Source organism: Pseudophryne corroboree, chromosome 11 (assembly GCF_028390025.1).
Source record: "Pseudophryne corroboree isolate aPseCor3 chromosome 11, aPseCor3.hap2, whole genome shotgun sequence".
In the NCBI taxonomy this organism is placed as follows: domain Eukaryota; kingdom Metazoa; phylum Chordata; class Amphibia; order Anura; family Myobatrachidae; genus Pseudophryne; species Pseudophryne corroboree.
Window position 1 is genome coordinate 199845512 of NC_086454.1, and position 4128 is coordinate 199849639.

Sequence of the window (4128 nt, forward strand, 5' to 3'; positions counted from 1 at the left end):
CCAAACAGTTGCTGATGCGGCTGCTCTCTAGGGTGCACCAGCGCTAGGCCCCGAGGGATCATAGGCTCCAGGGGTAGTATGAGGCCGCAATCCTTAGGGATGATGTCAGCAGTGGGGAGTCAGATGCTCCCTTGGTCGTCCCTCCCCCCGGTTCATGACCAGTTTCCTCCGAGTCTCCTGCCATGAACTGATTTCCCACTTCCGTCTGAGACACTGTGTATCTAAGGGGACCCAGTTGCAGCATAGGCGGCTGTGTGACTGGTGCATCAATGTTCACTTGGGCATCTGTGTTCACTGTAGGTTCACGGGGTGAGTATGTACACTATTAGCGTCTGGATCACTCAGCATTCGCTAACGTATTGATTGAATCTGGAAGCAGGGTAAGTCTCCTTGTATCCCACTCTACTGAGTCGGGTAATACAGCACTAAGTCTCTATCTACCTTTGAGTACGAATAGTTGGTTAAGTGCCTGATGCATATGAGTCTGATAACTATTGCTGTTGTTTTCGCCTGTACGACTGAATACGGTTAAATCCTATATAAGGTAATGCAGTAATGTGTTTCTCCTACATACTTGAAATGTATTTGTAGTTGATTATGTGCTCATATTGCTTATTATACTAATGTATAACCTGTGACTGATTGCTAGTGAGATTGCTGACCTTACTATAATTCTGTCAGTTTTTACTGTGTATTCCGATCCTCAGTGCTGGTGCAAAGCAGGGTAAGGTCGAACTGTGTGTCACTTTAACAAATTTGAAAGTGATTACAGTCACAAATTGTGTAGTAACACTGTACAGGTGTGCGATTTATTTATCATGTAGGGGTGTGATTTATTTATCATGTCTAAGAGCGGCAAGGGTGAGGAAAATACACTTTCCACAGCAGCACCAACACTCACTTCATGTTTGTCTTGCGAATCTGGGTTAACCTATCAAGATCTGGTTCAAAAGGGATTATGTGCAAAATGTTTTTAGCTGTCACCACAGCCTCTTAAATAACCGAGGCAAGCACAGGTTCTAGTTGAACCTTCATGGGCTACTTTGCACAGACATTATCCAATATAGCTGAGCAGATAATGCTAGCTCCTATACCAGGGATAGGTTACCCTATTAACCCTTACATGCAACTTTCATTCTGAGGTTTATCCACCTCGGGTAGTGGCAGCCTCTCAACAAAAGCAGGGTGAAAGGCCAGTGGTAAGTAAATCACATAGATATGATACAACATCTTCACAGTCTACACTTGTTTTAGATGAGGATTTGTCAGAGGATGAGGACTCATTGCACTTCGGAGGAAGGTCTCGGCTCAGTGGACATACCTGAGCTAATTAGCTCTATGTAGGCCATTATATTCTTAGAAGACGCAGCAGTGCTTTAGTTAAAAACTGAGGCACCTGTGTTTAAACATCCCAAAACAGCTGATGGCATTATGCAAGAGGTTTGGGTTATTCCCAGTAAGCAATGGAATTCCAATTATCCTCCACCAGCTGGGGACTGTTTAAAAAAGGGAGGTGGCTCCCAAAGTAGATTCACATGTCATAGATTGGTGCGAAAATCTACATTACTTATGCTTTCAACATAAGTAAATGTCATGGAGTTGATGGTTTTCTAAAACCATTTTTTCCTTGTCTTGGGCAATTATTAGACCAGCCATGGCTTCTGCCTGGATGGCGTAAGCAGTGACAGCCTGTGCTAATGCACTGAAGGAGGATATTCCAATGGCATATAGAGTGCAAAAATCCCATATTGCACATACCAAGCAGGCATTGATAAGCGGCCCTGGGTATGGGTACATTTGCCTCTCAGGCATCAGCTTCAGCAGTAGCAGCTCGCAGAGCGGGTTGGCTATGTACATGATAAGCTGCCTCAGAATCCAGGAAGGTTCTGGAGTCTAATTCTTGTTTACTGGACATATTCTTTTTGGTAAAGAATGAATCAGTATTTTGGAGTCAGAAGCAGACTCCAAGATAGTGAAGTTTTCATTCACACATAAATTCAAGCCTAGCTTCCAGCTTTTCGGTCCTTTTGGAATCAAGGAAAAGCAAAAGGAAGGGTAATGGCAAACAGTCCCAATCCAACAAGTCTGGTAAGACTAAAAGGTATTGGGCTACCAGAGGACCGGTTTTCAAATCTGACGATAAGCCATCAGCCTGATGGTGCGGGCCTCCACCTGGGGGAACCCAGGGTGGGAGGCTGACTTTTTCAGTTTGCACAGATCTGGCTGCAGTCTACTACAGATGCCTGGCTGCAAGAAGTGGTATATCACGGTTATGATCTACAGCCACACCACACTGGACATGCCCAGTCTTATCTGATTTTGGAAGCTAAGCAGTGTTGGTCCTGGTTAGTACTTGGATGGTAAACCACCTTTGAATACCAGGTGTTGTAGGTGTTTTCAAGAAACACCCTCATTAAAAGTTTGTACCAGCCCGTCTTCAGTGGAAACAAAGACCAGAGTTTTGCAAGAAGCAGTTCAGGAGTTGCTTCAGTCAGGAGTGATAATTCCAGGTCCTCCTGCACAATGAAGACAAGGTTTTTATTCCAAACCTGTTTTTAGTCCAGAAGCTAAATGGGTCGTTCCGGCCCATACTCAATCTCGAAAGCGGTGAACAAGTACATTTGGGTGCCTCGGGTTTCATATGGAGACTTTACGTTCCATTATTTTGGCCATGGAGCAGGAGGATATCCATGATGCTTATCTACATGTTCCTGTAGCACTGTCCCATCAGCACTATGTTGGGTTTGCTGTCCTCCAGCATCATTTTCAGTTTCAGGCCCTACCGTTTGGATTGACCACAGCTCCCAGAGTATTCACCAAAATGGCGGTGATGTCATCTTATCTCCGTTAGCAGTGGATAAGGATTTTTAAAAATCCATACCTCGACGACTTATTAATCCTGGCACAGTCTCAGGAATTGTTTAGTGTCATCTGCAACAAACAACAGCTTCTTACAGAGATGCAGTTGGCTCATAAATTGGGCAAAGTCGTCTCTGGTTCCGTCACAACGTATGACTCCCTTGGGGGCTGTGTTGGAATTGGGTTTTCAGAGAGTAATTTTACCTCTGAACAAAATATCCATAATTCACTTAAGGATTCAGAAGTTGCTACACAGTCGACTATTATCCATTTACGCAATAATGTGTGTGATGGGTTTGATGGTGTAGACCAGGGGTGGGGAACCTTTCTTCTACCAAGTGCCATTTGGATATTTATAAAATCCTTTGGGGGCCATACAAAAATTATCAACTTAAAAATTACCCTGCTCCCCAGTAGTTCTGCCCCTTAGAGGTACTGAGTGCGTGTGCTGAAGGCGCGTGCGCCAAAAAATGGGTGTGGCCAATTCAAATGGGACATGATACACATATGCCCCCAATAGTGCAGTGCCAGATACACATGCCAGTGCAGTGCCAGATACACAAATGCCCCCGCAGTGCCAGATACACAAATGCCCCCGCAGTGCCAGATACACAAATGCCCCCGCAGTGCCAGATCCACAAATGCCCCCACAGTGCCAGATCCACAAATGCCCCCACAGTGCCAGATCCACAAATGCCCCCACAGTGCCAGGTATACAAATGTCTCTACAGTGCCCCCCCCCCCCCACCCCACTGTTCTGCTCACCGCTGCTACTGCTGCTCCGTCCAGTCAGGTCAGGGAGGAGAGCGCAGCGATGTCGGGCGGTGGCGGCGTGTAGGATCTCAAACCAGCCGCCGGTTCATGAGCCAATCAGAGCTCGCAGACCAGCAGCGGTGGCTCCTGGTTGGCTGCCGGTCCGCAAGCTCTGATTGGCTCTTGAACCGGTGGCTGGTTTGAGATCCTACCCGCCGCCAGACATGTAGCTGCTCTCTCCTCCCTGCCCTGACAGCTGAGACACACCGCCGCTGGACTGAGCGGCAGCGTGTCACACTGACACAAGTGGGTGGGCCGGAACAAACGGCTTTGCGGGCCTTATACGGCCAAAGGACCGGACCCCTGGTGTAGACATTCGACTTGATTGAATATACTCGGTTCCACTCGATACATCTGCAACCTCTGATCCTTTTCAAGAGGAAAGGTTTTTTCATCAGACAATAATAGCCCAGATTATGGTCTTTCTCTGGATGTTAGGAGGTCAATAGCTTGGTA

At 46.6% G+C, this 4128-nt stretch overlaps 1 pseudogene; it reads left to right on the forward strand.

Moving 5' to 3' along the window:
- The first annotated feature begins 2275 nt into the window (after positions 1–2275).
- Positions 2276–2394, forward strand: LOC134971325 (5S ribosomal RNA; annotated as a pseudogene).
- Positions 2395–4128: the final 1734 nt, after the last annotated feature.